Source organism: Apodemus sylvaticus, unplaced genomic scaffold (assembly GCF_947179515.1).
Source record: "Apodemus sylvaticus unplaced genomic scaffold, mApoSyl1.1 scaffold_152, whole genome shotgun sequence".
Taxonomy (NCBI): Eukaryota; Metazoa; Chordata; class Mammalia; order Rodentia; family Muridae; genus Apodemus; species Apodemus sylvaticus.
The window spans coordinates 25,405-48,682 of NW_026263379.1; the positions used below are offsets into that span (position 1 = coordinate 25,405).

General features: G+C 65.3%; 12 non-coding genes across 12 annotated transcripts; all 12 read left to right on the forward strand.

The window, feature by feature from the left end:
* The first annotated feature begins 759 nt into the window (after nt 1–759).
* Nucleotides 760–878, forward strand: LOC127676237 (5S ribosomal RNA). The gene has a single exon (XR_007975750.1). It is a non-coding gene; the product is annotated as a 5S ribosomal RNA (ribosomal RNA).
* Nucleotides 879–2,686: 1,808 nt separating this feature from the next.
* On the forward strand, nt 2,687–2,805 carry LOC127676201 (5S ribosomal RNA). The gene has a single exon (XR_007975715.1). It is a non-coding gene; the product is annotated as a 5S ribosomal RNA (ribosomal RNA).
* A 1,815-nt stretch (nt 2,806–4,620) lies between these two features.
* LOC127676222 (5S ribosomal RNA) lies at nt 4,621–4,739 on the forward strand. The gene has a single exon (XR_007975736.1). It is a non-coding gene; the product is annotated as a 5S ribosomal RNA (ribosomal RNA).
* Nucleotides 4,740–6,522: 1,783 nt separating this feature from the next.
* Nucleotides 6,523–6,641, forward strand: LOC127676229 (5S ribosomal RNA). Its single transcript, XR_007975742.1, has one exon. It is a non-coding gene; the product is annotated as a 5S ribosomal RNA (ribosomal RNA).
* A 1,769-nt stretch (nt 6,642–8,410) lies between these two features.
* Nucleotides 8,411–8,529, forward strand: LOC127676234 (5S ribosomal RNA). The gene has a single exon (XR_007975747.1). It is a non-coding gene; the product is annotated as a 5S ribosomal RNA (ribosomal RNA).
* A 1,776-nt stretch (nt 8,530–10,305) lies between these two features.
* Nucleotides 10,306–10,424, forward strand: LOC127676221 (5S ribosomal RNA). The gene has a single exon (XR_007975735.1). It is a non-coding gene; the product is annotated as a 5S ribosomal RNA (ribosomal RNA).
* Nucleotides 10,425–12,264: 1,840 nt separating this feature from the next.
* LOC127676202 (5S ribosomal RNA) lies at nt 12,265–12,383 on the forward strand. The gene has a single exon (XR_007975716.1). It is a non-coding gene; the product is annotated as a 5S ribosomal RNA (ribosomal RNA).
* Nucleotides 12,384–14,167: 1,784 nt separating this feature from the next.
* On the forward strand, nt 14,168–14,286 carry LOC127676231 (5S ribosomal RNA). The gene has a single exon (XR_007975744.1). It is a non-coding gene; the product is annotated as a 5S ribosomal RNA (ribosomal RNA).
* Nucleotides 14,287–16,074: 1,788 nt separating this feature from the next.
* On the forward strand, nt 16,075–16,193 carry LOC127676203 (5S ribosomal RNA). The gene has a single exon (XR_007975717.1). It is a non-coding gene; the product is annotated as a 5S ribosomal RNA (ribosomal RNA).
* Nucleotides 16,194–17,971: 1,778 nt separating this feature from the next.
* LOC127676236 (5S ribosomal RNA) lies at nt 17,972–18,095 on the forward strand. Its single transcript, XR_007975749.1, has one exon. It is a non-coding gene; the product is annotated as a 5S ribosomal RNA (ribosomal RNA).
* Nucleotides 18,096–19,883: 1,788 nt separating this feature from the next.
* On the forward strand, nt 19,884–20,002 carry LOC127676204 (5S ribosomal RNA). The gene has a single exon (XR_007975718.1). It is a non-coding gene; the product is annotated as a 5S ribosomal RNA (ribosomal RNA).
* Nucleotides 20,003–21,782: 1,780 nt separating this feature from the next.
* LOC127676223 (5S ribosomal RNA) lies at nt 21,783–21,901 on the forward strand. Its single transcript, XR_007975737.1, has one exon. It is a non-coding gene; the product is annotated as a 5S ribosomal RNA (ribosomal RNA).
* The last annotated feature ends 1,377 nt before the right edge of the window (nt 21,902–23,278 follow it).

Consider the following 23,278-nt stretch of genomic DNA (forward strand, 5'->3'; position numbering starts at 1 on the left):
TGCCCCTGTGTGGGTATTGTGTGTGCGCCCGCTCGCTCCAAAGGGAGGGCACGGACAGTGCCTGGCTCCAGGGCTAGCCTGTGCCGCTGGCTGTGGCTGTGCGGATGCTGGGTGGGATGGGATGCCAGCCATCCACAGTCAGTCGGATTCCCGTGCGTGTCCAGGCTGAGGGTCCCAGTCCGGGGCACGGGGAGGGACTGAGGGACGGACGGTGCCGTGAGCGAGGTGGGGCCCAGCGTCCCCGATTCCAGATTCCAGAAGCCGGACTGTCCTCCTCGTCCTCCTCGAGCGTCCAGGGCAAGAGGAGGTCACGCGTGGGTGGGTGGGTGGGTGGGTGGGTGGGTGAGGATGCTGGTCCAAGAACCTCCGGGGAGGGGAGGGGAGGGGAGTGGAGGGGAGGGGAGGAGTAGGAGAAGGAGAGGTCTCCGTGGGGCCAAGTCTGGCACTCACTGTCTGGGCCCGTGCTCCATGGGGAGGGCGGAGGAGGGCTGAAGGGGTTAGGGGAGGTTGTAGGCTGGCAGCGAGGGCTGGCGCGTGTGGGTGGGGCTCGGGCCGGGCCGAGTGGCGTGCGTGCGTGCGTGCGTGGCTGTGGTCCTTGGTGTGCGCTGCGGTACAGTGCGTGTGTCTGCGGGGCCCTGGGCTCGCGTGGGCTCGGCGTCGGGTGGGTGGGTGGGCGGGCGGGCAGGGGGGCAGCGTTGACAGTGGCGGCGGGCGAGCGCCGGCAGCAGGCTCTTGGGGCTTTCCGGAGCGGCGGCCGTCGTCTACGGCCATACCACCCTGAACGCGCCGGATCTCGTCTGATCTCGGAAGCTAAGCAGGGTCGGGCCTGGTTAGTACTTGGATGGGAGACCGCCTGGGAATACCGGGTGCTGGAGGCTTTTTGGACTCCGCCCCGGCGTGTCCTCTCTTGCTTTTGGTCACTATCAGGACCACAGCCGGCCCCTCGGGGACCAGAGACCCGGGCCCAGGGCAGTCCATCCCCACCCACACCCCACACTCGGGAGAGAGCACCCCGCCCCCCTCGTCCTCCTCGCATAGGACGAGGCTTGTATTGCCCATCACCGCTGGCTCCCGGAGCCCTCAGAGTGGGCACCGCCACACCACACCACACCACACCACACCACACCGCACCTCCCTGCAGGGCTGGCTGGCTAGCTAGCTGGCAGAGGTTTGGAGGGGAGAGCCTGTCTCCATTTGCACCAAGCCCAGGATGCCCTCCAACACCCATCCGTCCCACCCATCCTGATCCAACACCGCACTTGGCTCCCACCTTGCACAGGCAGGGAGGGGGGTGGACAAGGCTACTCCACCCCTCGCCCTCGCCCACTCCCTCTCCGTGGGAGGAGTCCCGGAAGAACCCAGCCACCACCTGCCACTCTAGCCTGCCTCGGGAGGTCTAGGGAGCTCTGGGGGCCTGTGTCAGTGTTTCTGCTTGTGTCTTGTGTCTGGTGCGTGAGTTCATGCGCTGGTATGTGTGGGTGTGAGAGCACGCAAGAGACTGTTTGACGGGTGTGAGAGTGTGTGTGGCCATCCTGCCTTCTGCTAATGCGCCTCTGTATGTGTGTGTGTGTGTGTGTGTGTGTAGCATGAGGGCCCTTCCTGCATACTTGCTCTTATCAGCCAGTACACACAAGTGTGTGTGCCTGGGGGATTGGGTGGGTGTGCCAGCCCGCTAGTGTGGGAGTGCTGTGTGTATATGTGTGTGTATGTGTGATGGCATGTGTGCTTTGGGGCCTGGAAGCGCTCGCGCGGGTCCGCGCAGTGCGATCATGCTTGTGAGTGCGTGTGGATGTGCGTGTGTGCGCACGCACGCGTGTAACCGTTCGTCAAGTTTCCACTTCTGTGGATCAGTAGCGCGTCTGGGCCATCGCGCTTTCTCGCCCGGGGGGCGCCCGCGAGCCCTTGCTCGTGTCTGGCGCAGGGTGCCCCTGTGTGGGTATTGTGTGTGCGCCCGCTCGCTCCAAAGGGAGGGCACGGACAGTGCCTGGCTCCAGGGCTAGCCTGTGCCGCTGGCTGTGGCTGTGCGGATGCTGGGTGGGATGGGATGCCAGCCATCCACAGTCAGTCGGATTCCCGTGCGTGTCCAGGCTGAGGGTCCCAGTCCGGGGCACAGGGAGGGACTGAGGGTCGGATGGTGCCGTGAGCGAGGTGGGGCCCAGCGTCCCCGATTCCAGATTCCAGAAGCCGGACTGTCCTCCTCGTCCTCCTCGAGCGTCCAGGGCAAGAGGAGGTCACGCGTGGGTGGGTGGGTGGGTGGGTGGGTGGGTGAGGATGCTGGTCCAAGAACCTCCGGGGAGGGGAGGGGAGGGGAGTGGAGGGGAGGGGAGGAGTAGGAGAAGGAGAGGTCTCCGTGGGGCCAAGTCTGGCACTCACTGTCTGGGCCCGTGCTCCATGGGGAGGGCGGAGGAGGGCTGAAGGGGTTCGGGGAGGTTGTAGGCTGGCAGCGAGGGCTGGCGCGTGTGGGTGGGGCTCGGGCCGGGCCGAGTGGCGTGCGTGCGTGCGTGCGTGCGTGGCTGTGGTCCTTGGTGTGCGCTGCGGTACAGTGCGTGTGTCTGCGGGGCCCTGGGCTCGCGTGGGCTCGGCGTCGGGTGGGTGGGTGGGCGGGCGGGCAGGGGGGCAGCGTTGACAGTGGCGGCGGGCGAGCGCCGGCAGCAGGCTCTTGGGGCTTTCCGGAGCGGCGGCCGTCGTCTACGGCCATACCACCCTGAACGCGCCCGATCTCGTCTGATCTCGGAAGCTAAGCAGGGTCGGGCCTGGTTAGTACTTGGATGGGAGACCGCCTGGGAATACCGGGTGCTGTAGGCTTTTTGGACTCCGCCCCGGCGTGTCCTCTCTTGCTTTTGGTCACTGTCAGGACCACAGCCGGCCCCTCGGGGACCAGAGACCCGGGCCCAGGGCAGTCCAGCCCCACCCACACCCCACACTCGGGAGAGAGCACCCCGCCCCCCTCGTCCTCCTCGCATAGGACGAGGCTTGTATTGCCCATCACCGCTGGCTCCCGGAGCCCTCAGAGTGGGCACCGCCACACCACACCACACCACACCACACCACACCACACCACACCACACCACACCGCACCTCCCTGCAGGGCTGGCTGGCTAGCTAGCTGGCAGAGGTTTGGAGGGGAGAGCCTGTCTCCATTTGCACCACGCCCAGGATGCCCTCCAACACCCATCCGTCCCACCCATCCTGATCCAACACCGCACTTGGCTCCCACCTTGCACAGGCAGGGAGGGGGGTGGACAAGGCTACTCCATCCCTCGCCCTCGCCCACTCCCTCTCCGTGGGAGGAGTCCCGGAAGAACCCAGCCACCACCTGCCACTCTAGCCTGCCTCGGGAGGTCTAGGGAGCTCTGGGGGCCTGTGTCAGTGTGTCTGCTTGTGTCTTGTGTCTGGTGCGTGGGTTCATGCGCTGGTATGTGTGGGTGTGAGAGCACGCAAGAGACTGTTTGACGGGTGTGAGAGTGTGTGTGGCCATCCTGCCTTCTGCTAATGCGCCTCTGTATGTGTGTGTGTGTGTGTGTGTGTGTGTGTGTGTGTGTAGCATGAGGGCCCTTCCTGCATACTTGCTCTTATCAGCCAGTACACACAAGTGTGTGTGCCTGGGGGATTGGGTGGGTGTGCCAGCCCGCTAGTGTGGGAGTGCTGTGTGTATATGTGTGTGTATGTGTGATGGCATGTGTGCTTTGGGGCCTGGAAGCGCTCGCGCGGGTCCGCGCAGTGCGATCATGCTTGTGAGTGCGTGTGGATGTGCGTGTGTGCGCACGCACGCGTGTAACCGTTCGTCAAGTTCCCACTTCTGTGGATCAGTAGCGCGTCTGGGCCATCGCGCTTTCTCGCCCGGGGGCGCCCGCGAGCCCTTGCTCGTGTCGGGCGCAGGGTGCCCCTGTGTGGGTATTGTGTGTGCGCCCGCTCGCTCCAAAGGGAGGGCACGGACAGTGCCTGGCTCCAGGGCTAGCCTGTGCCGCTGGCTGTGGCTGTGCGGATGCTGGGTGGGATGGGATGCCAGCCATCCACAGTCAGTCGGATTTCCGTGCGTGTCCAGGCTGAGGGTCCCAGTCCGGGGCACGGGGAGGGACTGAGGGACGGACGGTGCCGTGAGCGAGGTGGGGCCCAGCGTCCCCGATTCCAGATTCCAGAAGCCGGACTGTCCTCCTCGTCCTCCTCGAGCGTCCAGGGCAAGAGGAGGTCACGCGTGGGTGGGTGGGTGGGTGAGGATGCTGGTCCAAGAACCTCCGGGGAGGGGAGGGGAGGGGAGTGGAGGGGAGGGGAGGAGTAGGAGAAGGAGAGGTCTCCGTGGGGCCAAGTCTGGCACTCACTGTCTGGGCCCGTGCTCCATGGGGAGGGCGCAGGAGGGCTGAAGGGGTTCGGGGAGGTTGTAGGCTGGCAGCGAGGGCTGGCGCGTGTGGGTGGGGCTCGGGCCGGGCCGAGTGGCGTGCGTGCGTGCGTGGCTGTGGTCCTTGGTGTGCGCTGCGGTACAGTGCGTGTGTCTGCGGGGCCCTGTGCTCGCGTGGGCTCGGCGTCGGGTGGGTGGGCGGGCGGGCAGGGGGGCAGCGTTGACAGTGGCGGCGGGCGAACGCCGGCAGCAGGCTCTTGGGGCTTTCCGGAGCGGCGGCCGTCGTCTACGGCCATACCACCCTGAACGCGCCCGATCTCGTCTGATCTCGGAAGCTAAGCAGGGTCGGGCCTGGTTAGTACTTGGATGGGAGACCGCCTGGGAATACTGGGTGCTGTAGGCTTTTTGGACTCCGCCCCGGCGTGTCCTCTCTTGCTTTTGGTCACTGTCACGACCACAGCCGGCCCCTCGGGGACCAGAGACCCGGGCCCAGGGCAGTCCAGCCCCACCCACACCCCACACTCGGGAGAGAGCACCCCGCCCCCCTCGTCCTCCTCGCATAGGACGAGGCTTGTATTGCCCATCACTGCTGGCTCCCGGAGCCCTCAGAGTGGGCACCGCCACACCACACCACACCACACCGCACCTCCCTGCAGGGCTGGCTGGCTAGCTAGCTGGCTGGCAGAGGTTTGGAGGGGAGAGCCTGTCTCCATTTGCACCAAGCCCAGGATGCCCTCCAACACCCATCCGTCCCACCCATCCTGATCCAACACCGCACTTGGCTCCCACCTTGCACAGGCAGGGAGGGGGGTGGACAAGGCTACTCCACCCCTCGCCCTCGCCCACTCCCTCTCCGTGGGAGGAGTCCCGGAAGAACCCAGCCACCACCTGCCACTCTAGCCTGCCTCGGGAGGTCTAGGGAGCTCTGGGGGCCTGTGTCAGTGTGTCTGCTTGTGTCTTGTGTCTGGTGCGTGAGTTCATGCGCTGGTATGTGTGGGTGTGAGAGCACGCAAGAGACTGTTTGACGGGTGTGAGAGTGTGTGTGGCCATCCTGCCTTCTGCTAATGCGCCTCTGTATGTGTGTGTGTGTGTGTGTGTGTGTGTGTGTAGCATGAGGGCCCTTCCTGCATACTTGCTCTTATCAGCCAGTACACACAAGTGTGTGTGCCTGGGGGATTGGGTGGGTGTGCCAGCCGGCTAGTGTGGGAGTGCTGTGTGTATATGTGTGTGTATGTGTGATGGCATGTGTGCTTTGGGGCCTGGAAGCGCTCGCGCGGGTCCGCGCAGTGCGATCATGCTTGTGAGTGCGTGTGGATGTGCGTGTGTGCGCACGCATGCGTGTAACCGTTCGTCAAGTTCCCACTTCTGTGCATCAGTAGCGTGTCTGGGCCATCGCGCTTTCTCGCCCGGGGGCGCCCGCGAGCCCTTGCTCGTGTCGGGCGCAGGGTGCCCCTGTGTGGGTATTGTGTGTGCGCCCGCTCGCTCCAAAGGGAGGGCACGGACAGTGCCTGGCTCCAGGGCTAGCCTGTGCCGCTGGCTGTGGCTGTGCGGATGCTGGGTGGGATGGGATGCCAGCCATCCACAGTCAGTCGGATTTCCGTGCGTGTCCAGGCTGAGGGTCCCAGTCCGGGGCACGGGGAGGGACTGAGGGACGGACGGTGCCGTGAGCGAGGTGGGGCCCAGCGTCCCCGATTCCAGATTCCAGAAGCCGGACTGTCCTCCTCGTCCTCCTCGAGCGTCCAGGGCAAGAGGAGGTCACGCGTGGGTGGGTGGGTGGGTGAGGATGCTGGTCCAAGAACCTCCGGGGAGGGGAGGGGAGGGGAGTGGAGGGGAGGGGAGGAGTAGGAGAAGGAGAGGTCTCCGTGGGGCCAAGTCTGGCACTCACTGTCTGGGCCCGTGCTCCATGGGGAGGGCGCAGGAGGGCTGAAGGGGTTCGGGGAGGTTGTAGGCTGGCAGCGAGGGCTGGCGCGTGTGGGTGGGGCTCGGGCCGGGCTGAGTGGCATGCGTGCGTGCGTGGCTGTGGTCCTTGGTGTGCGCTGCGGTACAGTGCGTGTGTCTGCGGGGCCCTGGGCTCGCGTGGGCTCGGCGTCGGGTGGGTGGGCGGGCGGGCAGGGGGGCAGTGTTCACAGTGGCGGCGGGCGAGCGCCGGCAGCAGGCTCTTGGGGCTTTCCGGAGCGGTGGCGGTCGTCTACGGCCATACCACCCTGAACGCGCCCGATCTCGTCTGATCTTGGAAGCTAAGCAGGGTCGGGCCTGGTTAGTACTTGGATGGGAGACCGCCTGGGAATACCGGGTGCTGTAGGCTTTTTGGACTCCGCCCCGGCGTGTCCTCTCTTGCTTTTGGTCACTGTCACGACCACAGCCGGCCCCTCGGGGACCAGAGACCCGGGCCCAGGGCAGTCCAGCCCCACCCACACCCCACACTCGGGAGAGAGCACCACGCCCCCCTCGTCCTCCTCGCATAGGACGAGGCTTGTATTGCCCATCACCGCTGGCTCCGGGAGCCCTCAGAGTGGGCACCGCCACACCACACCACACCGCACCTCCCTGCAGGCCTGGCTGGCTAGCTAGGTGGCAGAGGTATGGAGGGGAGAGCCTGTCTCCATTTGCACCAAGCCCAGGATGGCCTCCAACACCCATCCGTCCCACCCATCCTGATCCAACACCGCACTTGGCTCCCACCTTGCACAGGCAGGGAGGGGGGTGGACAAGGCTACTCCACCCCTCGCCCTCGCCCACTCCCTCTCCGTGGGAGGAGTCCCGGAAGAACCCAGCCACCACCTGCCACTCTAGCCTGCCTCGGGAGGTCTAGGGAGCTGTGGGGGCCTGTGTCAGTGTGTCTGCTTGTGTCTTGTGTCTGGTGCGTGAGTTCATGCGCTGGTATGTGTGGGTGTGAGAGCACGCAAGAGACTGTTTGACGGGTGTGAGAGTGTGTGTGGCCATCCTGCCTTCTGCTAATGCGCCTCTGTATGTGTGTGTGTGTGTGTGTGTGTAGCATGAGGGCCCTTCCTGCATACTTGCTCTTATCAGCCAGTACACACAAGTGTGTGTGCCTGGGGGATTGGGTGGGTGTGCCAGCCCGCTAGTGTGGGAGTGCTGTGTGTATATGTGTGTGTATGTGTGATGGCATGTGTGCTTTGGGGCCTGGAAGCGCTCGCGCGGGTCCGTGCAGTGCGATCATGCTTGTGAGTGCGTGTGGATGTGCGTGTGTGCGCACGCACGCCTGTAACCGGTCGTCAAATTCCCACTTCTGTGCATCAGTAGCGTGTCTGGGCCATCGAGCTTTCTCGCCCGGGGGCGCCCGAGAGCCATTGCTTGTGTCGGGCGCATTATGCCCCTGTGTGGGTATTGTGTGTGCGCCCGCTCGCTCCAAAGGGAGGGCACGGACAGTGCCTGGCTCCCGGGCTAGCCTGTGCCGCTGGCTGTGGCTGTGCGGATGCTGGGTGGGATGGGATGCCAGCCATCCACAGTCAGTCGGATTCCCGTGTGTGTCCAGGCTGAGGGTCCCAGTCCGGGGCAAGGGGAGGGACTGAGGGACGGACAGTGCAGTGAGCGAGGTGGGGCCAAGCGTCCCCGATTCCAGATTCCAGAAGCCGGACTGTCCTCCTCGTCCTCCTCGAGCGTCCAGGGCAAGAGGAGGTCACGCGTGGGTGGGTAGGTGGGTGGGTGAGGATGCTGGTCCAAGAACCTCCGGGGAGGGGAGGGGAGGGGAGTGGAGGGGAGGGGAGGAGTAGGAGAAGGAGAGGTCTCCGTGGGGCCAAGTCTGGCACTCACTGTCTGGGCCCGTGCTCCATGGGGAGGGCGGAGGAGGGCTGAAGGGGTTCGGGGAGGTTGTAGGCTGGCAGCGAGGGCTGGCGCGTGTGGGTGGGGCTCGGGCCCGGCCGAGTGGCATGCGTGCGTGCGTGGCTGTGGTCCTTGGTGTGCGCTGCGGTACAGTGCGTGTGTCTGCGGGGCCCTGGGCTCGCGTGGGCTCGGCGTCGGGTGGGTGGGCGGGCGGGCAGGGGGGCAGCGTTGACAGTGGCGGCGGGCGAGCGCCGGCATTAGGCTCTTGGGGCTTTCCGGAGCGGCTGGGTCGTCTATGGCCATACTACCCTGAACGCGCCCGATCTCGTCTGATCTCGGAAGCTAAGCAGGGTCCGGCCTGGTTAGTACTTGGATGGGAGACCGCCTGGGAATACCGGGTGCTGTAGGCTTTTTGGACTCCGCCCCAGCGGCGTGTCCTCTCTTGCTTTTGGTCACTGTCACGACCACAGCCGGCCCCTCGGGGACCAGAGACCCGGGCCCAGGGCAGTCCAGCCCCACCCACACCCCACACTCGGGAGAGAGCACCACGCCCCCCTCGTCCTCCTCGCATAGGACGAGGCTTGTATTGCCCATCACCGCTGGCTCCGGGAGCCCTCAGAGTGGGCACCGCCACACCACACCACACCGCACCTCCCTGCAGGGCTGGCTGGCTAGCTAGGTGGCAGAGGTTTGGAGGGGAGAGCCTGTCTCCATTTGCACCAAGCCCAGGATGGCCTCCAACACCCATCCGTCCCACCCATCCTGATCCAACACCGCACTTGCCTCCCACCTTGCACAGGCAGGGAGGGGGGGTGGACCAGGCTACTCCACCCCTCGCCCTCGCCCACTCCCTCTCCGTGGGAGGAGTCCCGGAAGAACCCAGCCACCACCTGCCTCTCTAGCCTGCCTCGGGAGGACTAGGGAGCTGTGGGGGCCTGTGTCAGTGTGTCTGCTTGTGTCTTGTGTCTGGTGCGTGAGTTCATGCGCTGGTATGCGTGGGTGTGAGAGCACGCAAGAGACTGTTTGACGGGTGTGAGAGTGTGTGTGGCCATCCTACCTTCTGCTAATGCGCCTCTGTATGTGTGTGTGTGTGTGTGTGTGTGTAGCATGAGGGCCCTTCCTGCATACTTGCTCTTATCAGCCAGTACACACAAGTGTGTGTGCCTGGGGGATTGGGTGGGTGTGCCAGCCCGCTAGTGTGGGAGTGCTGTGTGTATATGTGTGTGTATGTGTGATGGCATGTGTGCTTTGGGGCCTGGAAGCGCTCGCGCGGGTCCGCGCAGTGCGATCATGCTTGTGAGTGCGTGTGGATGTGCGTGTGTGCGCACGCACGCGTGTATCCGGTCGTCAAGTTCCCACTTCTGTGCATCAGTAGCGTGTCTGGGCCATCGAGCTTTCTCGCCCGGGGGTGCCCGAGAGCCATTGCTTGTGTCGGGCGCATTGTGCCCCTGTGTGGGTATTGTGTGTGCGCCCGCTCGCTCCAAAGGGAGGGCACGGACAGTGCCTGGCTCCCGGGCTAGCCTGTGCCGCTGGCTGTGGCTGTGCGGATGCTGGGTGGGATGGGATGCCAGCCATCCACAGTCAGTCGGATTCCCGTGTGTGTCCAGGCTGAGGGTCCCAGTCCGGGGCATGGGGAGGGACTGAGGGACGGACGGTGCAGTGAGCGAGGTGGGGCCCAGCGTCCCCGATTCCAGATTCCAGAAGCCGGACTGTCCTCCTCGTCCTCCTCGAGCGTCCAGGGCAAGAGGAGGTCACGCGTGGGTGGGTGGGTGGGTGGGTGAGGATGCTGGTCCAAGAACCTCCGGGGAGGGGAGGGGAGGGGAGTGGAGGGGAGGGGAGGAGTAGGAGAAGGAGAGGTCTCCGTGGGGCCAAGTCTGGCACTCACTGTCTGGGCCCGTGCTCCATGGGGAGGGCGGAGGAGGGCTGAAGGGGTTCGGGGAGGTTGTAGGCTGGCAGCGAGGGCTGGCGCGTGTGGGTGGGGCTCGGGCCGGGCCGAGTGGCGTGCGTGCGTGCGTGGCTGTGGTCCTTGGTGTGCGCTGCGGTACAGTGCGTGTGTCTGCGGGGCCCTGGGCTCGCGTGGGCTCGGCGTCGGGTGGGTGGGCGGGCGGGCAGGGGGGCAGCGTTGACAGTGGCGGCGGGCGAGCCCCGGCAGCAGGCTCTTGGAGCTTTCCGGAGCGGCAGCCGTCGTCTACGGCCATACCACCCTGAACGCGCCCGATCTCCTCTGATCTCGGAAGCTAAGCAGGGTCGGGCCTGGTTAGTACTTGGATGGGAGACCGCCTGGGAATACCGGGTGCTGTAGGCTTTTTGGACTCCGCCCCGGCGTGTCTTCTCTTGCTTTTGGTCACTGTCACGACCACAGCCGGCCCCTCGGGGACCAGAGACCCGGGCCCAGGGCAGTCCAGCCCCACCCACACCCCACACTCGGGAGAGAGCACCCCGCCCCCCTCGTCCTCCTCGCATAGGACGAGGCTTGTATTGCCCATCACCGCTGGCTCCCGGAGCCCTCAGAGTGGGCACCGCCACACCACACCACACCGCACCTCCCTGCAGGGCTGGCTGGCTAGCTAGCTGGCAGAGGTTTGGAGGGGAGAGCCTGTCTCCATTTGCACCAAGCCCAGGATGCCCTCCAACAACCACCCGTCCCACCCATCCTGATCCAACACCGCACTTGGCTCCCACCTTGCACAGGCAGGGAGGGGGGGTGGACCAGGCTACTCCACCCCTCGCCCTCGCCCACTCCCTCTCCGTGGGAGGAGACCCCGAAGAACTCAGCCACCACCTGCCTCTCTAGCCTGCCTCGGGAGGTCTAGGGAGCTGTGGGGGCCTGTGTCAGTGTGTCTGCTTGTGTCTTGTGTCTGGTGCATTAGTTCATGCGCTGGTATGTGTGGGTGTGAGAGCACGCAAGAGACTGTTTGACGGGTGTGAGAGTGTGTGTGGCCATCTTGCCCTCTGCTAATGCGCCTCTCTATGTGTGTGTGTGTGGGTGGGGGTAGGGGGAGGGGGGGTATGTGTGTGTGTGTGTGTGTAGCATGAGGGCCCTTCCTGCATACTTGCTCTGATCAGCCAGTACACACAAGTGTGTGTGCCTGGGGGATTGGGTGGGTGTGCCAGCCCGCTAGTGTGGGAGTGCTGTGTGTATATGTGTGTGTATGTGTGATGGCATGTATGCTTTGGGGCCTGGAAGCGCTCGCGCGGGCCCGCACAGTTCGATCATGCCTGTGAGTGTGTGTGTGTGGATGTGCGGGTGTGCGCACGCTCGCGTGTAACCGGTCCTCAAGTTCCCACTTCTGTGCATCAGTAGCTTGTCTGGTTGGACGCGCTATCTCGCCCGGGGGCGCCCGCGAGCCATTGCTTGTGTCGGGCGCATTGTGCCCCTGTGTGGGTATTGTGTGTGCGCCCGCTCGCTCCAAAGGGAGGGCACGGACAGTGCCTGGCTCCCGCGCTAGCCTGTGCCGCTGGCTGTGGCTGTGCGGATGCTGTGTGGGATGGGATGCCAGCCATCCACAGTCGGTCGGATTCCCGTGGGTGTCCAGGCTGAGGGTCCCAGTCCGGAGCACGGGGATGGACGGAGGGACGGAGGGACGGACGGTGCAGTGAGCGAGGTGGGGCCCAGCTTCCCCGATTCCAGAAGCCGGACTGTCCTCCTCGTCCTCATCGTGGGTCCAGGGCAAGAGGAGGTCACGGGTGGGTGGGTGGGTGGGTGAGGATGCTGGTCCAAGAACCTTCGAGGAGGGGAGGGGAAGGCAGTGGAGGGGAGGGGATGGGATGAGAGCGGAGGGGAGAGGAGGGGAGGGGAGGAGCAGGAGGAGAGATCTCCGTGAGGCCAAGGCTGGCACTCACTGTCTGGGTCCGTGCTCCATCGGGGCGGGCGGAGGAGGGCTGAAGGGGTTCGGGGAGGTTGTAGGCTGGCAGCGAGGGCTGGCGCTTGTGGGTGGGGCTCTGGCCGGGCCGTGTGGCGTGCGTTCGTGCTTGCCTGTGGTCCTTGGTGTGGGCTGCGGTACAATGGGTGTGTCTGCGGGGCCCTGTGCTCGCGTGGGCTCGGCGTCGGGTGGGTGGGCGGGCGGGCAGGGGGGCAGCGTTGACAGTGGCGGCGGGCGAGCGCCGGCAGCAGGCTCTTGGGGCTTTCCGGAGCGGCGGCCGTCGTCTACGGCCATACCACCCTGAACGCGCCCGATCTCGTCTGATCTCGGAAGCTAAGCAGGGTCGGGCCTGGTTAGTACTTGGATGGGAGACCGCCTGGGAATACCGGGTGCTGTAGGCTTTTTGGACTCCGCCCCGGCGTGTCCTCTCTTGCTTTTGGTCACTGTCACGACCACAGCCGGCCCCTCGGGGACCAGAGACCCGGGCCCAGGGCAGTCCAGCCCCACCCACACCCCACACTCGGGAGAGAGCACCCCGCCCCCCTCGTCCTCCTCGCATAGGACGAGGCTTGTATTGCCCATCACCGCTGGCTCCCGGAGCCCTCAGAGTGGGCACCGCCACACCACACCACACCACACCGCACCTCCCTGCAGGGCTGGCTGGCTAGCTGGCTGGCAGAGGTTTGGAGGGGAGAGCCTGTCTCCATTTGCACCAAGCCCAGGATGCCCTCCAACACCCATCCGTCCCACCCATCCTGATCCAACACCGCACTTGGCTCCCACCTTGCACAGGCAGGGAGGGGGGTGGACAAGGCTACTCCACCCCTCGCCCTCGCCCACTCCCTCTCCGTGGGAGGAGTCCCGGAAGAACCCAGCCACCACCTGCCACTCTAGCCTGCCTCGGGAGGTCTAGGGAGCTCTGGGGGCCTGTGTCAGTGTGTCTGCTTGTGTCTTGTGTCTGGTGCGTGAGTTCATGCGCTGGTATGTGTGGGTGTGAGAGCACGCAAGAGACTGTTTGACGGGTGTGAGAGTGTGTGTGGCCATCCTGCCTTCTGCTAATGCGCCTCTGTATGTGTGTGTGTGTGTGTGTGTGTGTGTGTGTGTGTAGCATGAGGGCCCTTCCTGCATACTTGCTCTTATCAGCCAGTACACACAAGTGTGTGTGCCTGGGGGATTGGGGTGGGTGTGCCAGCCGGCTAGTGTGGGAGTGCTGTGTGTATATGTGTGTGTATGTGTGATGGCATGTGTGCTTTGGGGCCTGGAAGCGCTCGCGCGGGTCCGCGCAGTGCGATCATGCTTGTGAGTGCGTGTGGATGTGCGTGTGTGCGCACGCACGCGTGTAACCGTTCGTCAAGTTCCCACTTCTGTGCATCAGTAGCGTGTCTGGGCCATCGCGCTTTCTCGCCCGGGGGCGCCCGCGAGCCCTTGCTCGTGTCGGGTGCAGGGTGCCCCTGTGTGGGTATTGTGTGTGCGCCCGCTCGCTCCAAAGGAAGGGCACGGACAGTGCCTGGCTCCAGGGCTAGCCTGTGCCGCTGGCTGTGGCTGTGCGGATGCTGGGTGGGATGGGATGCCAGCCATCCACAGTCAGTCGGATTCCCGTGCGTGTCCAGGCTGAGGGTCCCAGTCCGGGGCACGGGGAGGGACTGAGGGACGGACGGTGCCGTGAGCGAGGTGGGGCCCAGCGTCCCCGATTCCAGATTCCAGAAGCCGGACTGTCCTCCTCGTCCTCCTCGAGCGTCCAGGGCAAGAGGAGGTCACGCGTGGGTGGGTGGGTGGGTGAGGATGCTGGTCCAAGAACCTCCGGGGAGGGGAGGGGAGGGGAGTGGAGGGGAGGGGAGGAGTAGGAGAAGGAGAGGTCTCCGTGGGGCCAAGTCTGGCACTCAATGTCTGGGCCCGTGCTCCATGGGGAGGGCGGAGGAGGGCTGAAGGGGTTCGGGGAGGTTGTAGGCTGGCAGCGAGGGCTGGCGCGTGTGGGTGGGGCTCGGGCCGGGCTGAGTGGCGTGCGTGCGTGCGTGGCTGTGGTCCTTGGTGTGCGCTGCGGTACAGTGCGTGTGTCTGCGGGGCCCTGGGCTCGCGTGGGCTCGGCGTCGGGTGGGTGGGCGGGCGGGCAGGGGGGCAGCGTTGACAGTGGCGGCGGGCGAGCGCCGGCAGCAGGCTCTTGGGGCTTTCCGGAGCGGCGGCCGTCGTCTACGGCCATACCACCCTGAACGCGCCCGATCTCGTCTGATCTCGGAAGCTAAGCAGGGTCGGGCCTGCTTAGTACTTGGATGGGAGACCGCCTGGGAATACCGGGTGCTGTAGGCTTTTTGGACTCCGCCCCGGCGTGTCCTCTCTTGCTTTTGGTCACTGTCACGACCACAGCCGGCCCCTCGGGGACCAGAGACCCGGGCCCAGGGCAGTCCAGCCCCACCCACACCCCACACTCGGGAGAGAGCACCCCGCCCCCCTCGTCCTCCTCGCATAGGACGAGGCTTGTATTGCCCATCACCGCTGGCTCCCGGAGCCCTCAGAGTGGGCACCGCCACACCACACCACACCACACCGCACCTCCCTGCAGGGCTGGCTGGCTAGCTAGCTGGCTGGCCGAGGTTTGGAGGGGAGAGCCTGTCTCCATTTGCACCAAGCCCAGGATGCCCTCCAACACCCATCCGTCCCACCCATCCTGATCCAACACCGCACTTGGCTCCCACCTTGCACAGGCAGGGAGGGGGGTGGACAAGGCTACTCCACCCCTCGCCCTCGCCCACTCCCTCTCCGTGGGAGGAGTCCCGGAAGAACCCAGCCACCACCTGCCACTCTAGCCTGCCTCGGGAGGGTCTAGGGAGCTCTGGGGGCCTGTGTCAGTGTGTCTGCTTGTGTCTTGTGTCTGGTGCGTGAGTTCATGCGCTGGTATGTGTGGGTGTGAGAGCACGCAAGAGACTGTTTGACGGGTGTGAGAGTGTGTGTGGCCATCCTGCCTTCTGCTAATGCGCCTCTGTATGTGTGTGTGTGTGTGTGTGTGTGTGTGTGTGTGTAGCATGAGGGCCCTTCCTGCATACTTGCTCTTATCAGCCAGTACACACAAGTGTGTGTGCCTGGGGGATTGGGTGGGTGTGCCAGCCGGCTAGTGTGGGAGTGCTGTGTGTATATGTGTGTGTATGTGTGATGGCATGTGTGCTTTGGTGCCTGGAAGCGCTCGCGCGGGTCCGCGCAGTGCGATCATGCTTGTGAGTGCGTGTGGATGTGCGTGTGTGCGCACGCACGCGTGTAACCGTTCGTCAAGTTCCCACTTCTGTGCATCAGTAGCGTGTCTGGGCCATCGCGCTTTCTCGCCCGGGGGCGCCCGCGAGCCCTTGCTCGTGTCGGGCGCAGGGTGCCCCTGTGTGGGTATTGTGTGTGCGCCCGCTCGCTCCAAAGGGAGGGCACGGACAGTGCCTGGCTCCAGGGCTAGCCTGTGCCGCTGGCTGTGGCTGTGCGGATGCTGGGTGGGATGGGATGCCAGCCATCCACAGTCAGTCGGATTTCCGTGCGTGTCCAGGCTGAGGGTCCCAGTCCGGGGCACGGGGAGGGACTGAGGGACGGACGGTGCCGTGAGCGAGGTGGGGCCCAGCGTCCCCGATTCCAGATTCCAGAAGCCGGACTGTCCTCCTCGTCCTCCTCGAGCGTCCAGGGCAAGAGGAGGTCACGCGTGGGTGGGTGGGTGGGTGAGGATGCTGGTCCAAGAACCTCCGGGGAGGGGAGGGGAGGGGAGTGGAGGGGAGGGGAGGAGTAGGAGAAGGAGAGGTCTCCGTGGGGCCAAGTCTGGCACTCACTGTCTGGGCCCGTGCTCCATGGGGAGGGCGGAGGAGGGCTGAAGGGGTTCGGGGAGGTTGTAGGCTGGCAGCGAGGGCTGGCGCGTGTGGGTGGGGCTCGGGCCGGGCCGAGTGGCGTGCGTGCGTGCGTGGCTGTGGTCCTTGGTGTGCGCTGCGGTACAGTGCGTGTGTCTGCGGGGCCCTGGGCTCGCGTGGGCTCGGCGTCGGGTGGGTGGGCGGGCGGGCAGGGGGGCAGCGTTGACAGTGGCGGCGGGCGAGCGCCGGCAGCAGGCTCTTGGGGCTTTCCGGAGCGGCGGCCGTTGTCTACGGCCATACCACCCTGAACGCGCCCGATCTCGTCTGATCTCGGAAGCTAAGCAGGGTCGGGCCTGGTTAGTACTTGGATGGGAGACCGCCTGGGAATACCGGGTGCTGTAGGCTTTTTGGACTCCGCCCCGGCGTGTCCTCTCTTGCTTTTGGTCACTGTCACGACCACAGCCGGCCCCTCGGGGACCAGAGACCCGGGCCCAGGGCAGTCCAGCCCCACCCACACCCCACACTCGGGAGAGAGCACCCCGCCCCCCTCGTCCTCCTCGCATAGGACGAGGCTTGTATTGCCCATCACCGCTGGCTCCCGGAGCCCTCAGAGTGGGCACCGCCACACCACACCACACCACACCGCACCTCCCTGCAGGGCTGGCTGGCTAGCTGGCTGGCAGAGGTTTGGAGGGGAGAGCCTGTCTCCATTTGCACCAAGCCCAGGATGCCCTCCAACACCCATCCGTCCCACCCATCCTGATCCAACACCGCACTTGGCTCCCACCTTGCACAGGCAGGGAGGGGGGTGGACAAGGCTACTCCACCCCTCGCCCTCGCCCACTCCCTCTCCGTGGGAGGAGTCCCGGAAGAACCCAGCCACCACCTGCCACTCTAGCCTGCCTCGGGAGGTCTAGGGAGCTCTGGGGGCCTGTGTCAGTGTGTCTGCTTGTGTCTTGTGTCTGGTGCGTGAGTTCATGCGCTGGTATGTGTGGGTGTGAGAGCACGCAAGAGACTGTTTGACGGGTGTGAGAGTGTGTGTGGCCATCCTGCCTTCTGCTAATGCGCCTCTGTATGTGTGTGTGTGTGTGTGTGTGTGTGTGTGTAGCATGAGGGCCCTTCCTGCATACTTGCTCTTATCAGCCAGTACACACAAGTGTGTGTGCCTGGGGGATGGGTGGGTGTGCCAGCCGGCTAGTGTGGGAGTGCTGTGTGTATATGGTGTGTATGTGTGATGGCATGTGTGCTTTGGGGCCTGGAAGCGCTCGCGCGGGTCCGCGCAGTGCGATCATGCTTGTGAGTCGTGTGGATGTGCGTGTGTGCGCACGCACGCGTGTAACCGTTCGTCAAGTTCCCACTTCTGTGCATCAGTAGCGTGTCTGGGCCATCGCGCTTTCTCGCCCGGGGGCGCCCGCGAGCCCCTTGCTCGTGTCGGGTGCAGGGTGCCCCTGTGTGGGTATTGTGTGTGCGCCCGCTCGCTCCAAAGGAAGGGCACGGACAGTGCCTGGCTCCAGGGCTAGCCTGTGCCGCTGGCTGTGGCTGTGCGAGATGCTGGGTGGGATGGGATGCCAGCCATCCACAGTCAGTCGGATTCCCGTGCGTGTCCAGGCTGAGGGTCCCAGTCCGGGGCACGGGGAGGGACTGAGGGACGGACGGTGCCGTGAGCGAGGTGGGGCCCAGCGTCCCCGATTCCAGATTCCAGAAGCCGGACTGTCCTCCTCGTCCTCCTCGAGCGTCCAGGCAAGAGGAGGTCACGCGTGGGTGGGTGGGTGGGTGAGGATGCTGGTCCAAGAACCTCCGGGGAGGGGAGGGGAGGGGAGTGGAGGGGAGGGGAGGAGTAGGAGAAGGAGAGGTCTCCGTGGGGCCAAGTCTGGCACTCAATGTCTGGGCCCGTGCTCCATGGGGAGGCGGAGGAGGGCTGAAGGGGTTCGGGGAGGTTGTAGGCTGGCAGCGAGGGCTGGCGCGTGTGGGTGGGGCTCGGGCCGGGCTGAGTGGCGTGCGTGCGTGCGTGGCTGTGGTCCTTGGTGTGCGCTGCGGTACAGTGCGTGTGTCTGCGGGGGCCCTGGGCTCGCGTGGGCTCGGCGTCGGGTGGGTGGGCGGGGCGGCAGGGGGGCAGCGTTGACAGTGGCGGCGGGCGAGCGCCGGCAGCAGGCTCTTGGGGCTTTCCGGAGCGGCCGGCCGTCGTCTACGGCCATACCACCCTGAACGCGCCCGATCTCATCTCGTCTGATCTCGGAAGCTAAGCAGGGTCGGGCCTGCTTAGTACTTGGATGGGAGACCGCCTGGGAATACCGGGTGCTGTAGGCTTTTTGGACTCCGCCCCGGCGTGTCCTCTCTTGCTTTTGGTCACTGTCACGACCACAGCCGGCCCCTCGGGGACCAGAGACCCGGGCCCAGGGCAGTCCAGCCCCACCCACACCCCACACTCGGGAGAGAGCACCCCGCCCCCCTCGTCCTCCTCGCATAGGACGAGGCTTGTATTGCCCATCACCGCTGGCTCCCGGAGCCCTCAGAGTGGGCACCGCCACACCACACCACACCACACCGCACCTCCCTGCAGGGCTGGCTGGCTAGCTAGCTGGCTGGCCGAGGTTTGGAGGGGAGAGCCTGTCTCCATTTGCACCAAGCCCAGGATGCCCTCCAACACCCATCCGTCCCACCCATCCTGATCCAACACCGCACTTGGCTCCCACCTTGCACAGGCAGGGAGGGGGGTGGACAAGGCTACTCCACCCCTCGCCCTCGCCCACTCCCTCTCCGTGGGAGGAGTCCCGGAAGAACCCAGCCACCACCTGCCACTCTAGCCTGCCTCGGGAGGTCTAGGGAGCTCTGGGGGCCTGTGTCAGTGTGTCTGCTTGTGTCTTGTGTCTGGTGCGTGAGTTCATGCGCTGGTATGTGTGGGTGTGAGAGCACGCAAGAGACTGTTTGACGGGTGTGAGAGTGTGTGTGGCCATCCTGCCTTCTGCTAATGCGCCTCTGTATGTGTGTGTGTGTGTGTGTGTGTGTGTGTGTGTGTAGCATGAGGGCCCTTCCTGCATACTTGCTCTTATCAGCCAGTACACACAAGTGTGTGTGCCTGGGGGATTGGGTGGGTGTGCCAGCCGGCTAGTGTGGGAGTGCTGTGTGTATATGTGTGTGTATGTGTGATGGCATGTGTGCTTTGGTGCCTGGAAGCGCTCGCGCGGGTCCGCGCAGTGCGATCATGCTTGTGAGTGCGTGTGGATGTGCGTGTGTGCGCACGCACGCGTGTAACCGTTCGTCAAGTTCCCACTTCTGTGCATCAGTAGCGTGTCTGGGCCATCGCGCTTTCTCGCCCGGGGGCGCCCGCGAGCCCTTGCTCGTGTCGGGCGCAGGGTGCCCCTGTGTGGGTATTGTGTGTGCGCCCGCTGGCTCCAAAGGGAGGGCACGGACAGTGCCTGGCTCCAGGGCTAGCCTGTGCCGCTGGCTGTGGCTGTGCGGATGCTGGGTGGGATGGGATGCCAGCCATCCACAGTCAGTCGGATTTCCGTGCGTGTCCAGGCTGAGGGTCCCAGTCCGGGGCACGGGGAGGGACTGAGGGACGGACGGTGCCGTGAGCGAGGTGGGGCCCAGCGTCCCCGATTCCAGATTCCAGAAGCCGGACTGTCCTCCTCGTCCTCCTCGAGCGTCCAGGGCAAGAGGAGGTCACGCGTGGGTGGGTGGGTGGGTGAGGATGCTGGTCCAAGAACCTCCGGGGAGGGGAGGGGAGGGGAGTGGAGGGGAGGGGAGGAGTAGGAGAAGGAGAGGTCTCCGTGGGGCCAAGTCTGGCACTCACTGTCTGGGCCCGTGCTCCATGGGGAGGGCGGAGGAGGGCTGAAGGGGTTCGGGGAGGTTGTAGGCTGGCAGCGAGGGCTGGCGCGTGTGGGTGGGGCTCGGGCCGGGCCGAGTGGCGTGCGTGCGTGCGTGGCTGTGGTCCTTGGTGTGCGCTGCGGTACAGTGCGTGTGTCTGCGGGGCCCTGGGCTCGCGTGGGCTCGGCGTCGGGTGGGTGGGCGGGCGGGCAGGGGGGCAGCGTTGACAGTGGCGGCGGTGCGAGCGCCGGCAGCAGGCTCTTGGGGCTTTCCGGAGCGGCGGCCGTTGTCTACGGCCATACCACCCTGAACGCGCCCGATCTCGTCTGATCTCGGAAGCTAAGCAGGGTCGGGCCTGGTTAGTACTTGGATGGGAGACCGCCTGGGAATACCGGGTGCTGTAGGCTTTTTGGACTCCGCCCCGGCTTGTCCTCTCTTGCTTTTGGTCACTGTCACGACCACAGCCGGCCCCTCGGGGACCAGAGACCCGGGCCCAGGGCAGTCCAGCCCCACCCACACCCCACACTCGGGAGAGAGCACCCCGCCCCCCTCGTCCTCCTCGCATAGGACGAGGCTTGTATTGCCCATCACCGCTGGCTCCCGGAGCCCTCAGAGTGGGCACCGCCACACCACACCACACCACACCGCACCTCCCTGCAGGGCTGGCTGGCTAGCTGGCTGGCAGAGGTTTGGAGGGGAGAGCCTGTCTCCATTTGCACCAAGCCCAGGATGCCCTCCAACACCCATCCGTCCCACCCATCCTGATCCAACACCGCACTTGGCTCCCACCTTGCACAGGCAGGGAGGGGGGTGGACAAGGCTACTCCACCCCTCGCCCTCGCCCACTCCCTCTCCGTGGGAGGAGTCCCGGAAGAACCCAGCCACCACCTGCCACTCTAGCCTGCCTCGGGAGGTCTAGGGAGCTCTGGGGGCCTGTGTCAGTGTGTCTGCTTGTGTCTTGTGTCTGGTGCGTGAGTTCATGCGCTGGTATGTGTGGGTGTGAGAGCACGCAAGAGACTGTTTGACGGGTGTGAGAGTGTGTGTGGCCATCCTGCCTTCTGCTAATGCGCCTCTGTATGTGTGTGTGTGTGTGTGTGTGTGTGTGTGTAGCATGAGGGCCCTTCCTGCATACTTGCTCTTATCAGCCAGTACACACAAGTGTGTGTGCCTGGGGGATTGGGTGGGTGTGCCAGCCGGCTAGTGTGGGAGTGCTGTGTGTATATGTGTGTGTATGTGTGATGGCATGTGTGCTTTGGGGCCTGGAAGCGCTCGCGCGGGTCCGCGCAGTGCGATCATGCTTGTGAGTGCGTGTGGATGTGCGTGTGTGCGCACGCATGCGTGTAACCGTTCGTCAAGTTCCCACTTCTGTGCATCAGTAGCGTGTCTGGGCCATCGCGCTTTCTCGCCCGGGGGCGCCCGCGAGCCCTTGCTCGTGTCGGGCGCAGGGTGCCCCTGTGTGGGTATTGTGTGTGCGCCCGCTCGCTCCAAAGGGAGGGCACGGACAGTGCCTGGCTCCAGGGCTAGCCTGTGCCGCTGGCTGTGGCTGTGCGGATGCTGGGTGGGATGGGATGCCAGCCATCCACAGTCAGTCGGATTTCCGTGCGTGTCCAGGCTGAGGGTCCCAGTCCGGGGCACGGGGAGGGACTGAGGGACGGACGGTGCCGTGAGCGAGGTGGGGCCCAGCGTCCCCGATTCCAGATTCCAGAAGCCGGACTGTCCTCCTCGTCCTCCTCGAGCGTCCAGGGCAAGAGGAGGTCACGCGTGGGTGGGTGGGTGGGTGAGGATGCTGGTCCAAGAACCTCCGGGGAGGGGAGGGGAGGGGAGTGGAGGGGAGGGGAGGAGTAGGAGAAGGAGAGGTCTCCGTGGGGCCAAGTCTGGCACTCACTGTCTGGGCCCGTGCTCCATGGGGAGGGCGCAGGAGGGCTGAAGGGGTTCGGGGAGGTTGTAGGCTGGCAGCGAGGGCTGGCGCGTGTGGGTGGGGCTCGGGCCGGGCCGAGTGGCGTGCGTGCGTGCGTGGCTGTGGTCCTTGGTGTGCGCTGCGGTACAGTGCGTGTGTCTGCGGGGCCCTGTGCTCGCGTGGGCTCGGCGTCGGGTGGGTGGGCGGGCGGGCAGGGGGGGCAGCGTTGACAGTGGCGGCGGGCGAACGCCGGCAGCAGGCTCTTGGGGCTTTCCGGAGCGGCGGCCGTCGTCTACGGCCATACCACCCTGAACGCGCCCGATCTCGTCTGATCTCGGAAGCTAAGCAGGGTCGGGCCTGGTTAGTACTTGGATGGGAGACCGCCTGGGAATACTGGGTGCTGTAGGCTTTTTGGACTCCGCCCCGGCGTGTCCTCTCTTGCTTTTGGTCACTGTCACGACCACAGCCGGCCCCTCGGGGACCAGAGACCCGGGCCCAGGGCAGTCCAGCCCCACCCACACCCCACACTCGGGAGAGAGCACCCCGCCCCCCTCGTCCTCCTCGCATAGGACGAGGCTTGTATTGCCCATCACCGCTGGCTCCCGGAGCCCTCAGAGTGGGCACCGCCACACCACACCACACCACACCGCACCTCCCTGCAGGGCTGGCTGGCTAGCTAGCTGGCTGGCAGAGGTTTGGAGGGGAGAGCCTGTCTCCATTTGCACCAAGCCCAGGATGCCCTCCAACACCCATCCGTCCCACCCATCCTGATCCAACACCGCACTTGGCTCCCACCTTGCACAGGCAGGGAGGGGGGTGGACAAGGCTACTCCACCCCTCGCCCTCGCCCACTCCCTCTCCGTGGGAGGAGTCCCGGAAGAACCCAGCCACCACCTGCCACTCTAGCCTGCCTCGGGAGGTCTAGGGAGCTCTGGGGGCCTGTGTCAGTGTGTCTGCTTGTGTCTTGTGTCTGGTGCGTGAGTTCATGCGCTGGTATGTGTGGGTGTGAGAGCACGCAAGAGACTGTTTGACGGGTGTGAGAGTGTGTGTGGCCATCCTGCCTTCTGCTAATGCGCCTCTGTATGTGTGTGTGTGTGTGTGTGTGTGTAGCATGAGGGCCCTTCCTGCATACTTGCTCTTATCAGCCAGTACACACAAGTGTGTGTGCCTGGGGGATTGGGTGGGTGTGCCAGCCGGCTAGTGTGGGAGTGCTGTGTGTATATGTGTGTGTATGTGTGATGGCATGTGTGCTTTGGGGCCTGGAAGCGCTCGCGCGGGTCCGCGCAGTGCGATCATGCTTGTGAGTGCGTGTGGATGTGCGTGTGTGCGCACGCATGCGTGTAACCATTCGTCAAGTTCCCACTTCTGTGCATCAGTAGCGTGTCTGGGCCATCGCGCTTTCTCGCCCGGGGGCGCCCGCGAGCCCTTGCTCGTGTCGGGCGCAGGGTGCCCCTGTGTGGGTATTGTGTGTGCGCCCGCTCGCTCCAAAGGGAGGGCACGGACAGTGCCTGGCTCCAGGGCTAGCCTGTGCCGCTGGCTGTGGCTGTGCGGATGCTGGGTGGGATGGGATGCCAGCCATCCACAGTCAGTCGGATTTCCGTGCGTGTCCAGGCTGAGGGTCCCAGTCCGGGGCACGGGGAGGGACTGAGGGACGGACGGTGCCGTGAGCGAGGTGGGGCCCAGCGTCCCCGATTCCAGATTCCAGAAGCCGGACTGTCCTCCTCGTCCTCCTCGAGCGTCCAGGGCAAGAGGAGGTCACGCGTGGGTGGGTGGGTGGGTGAGGATG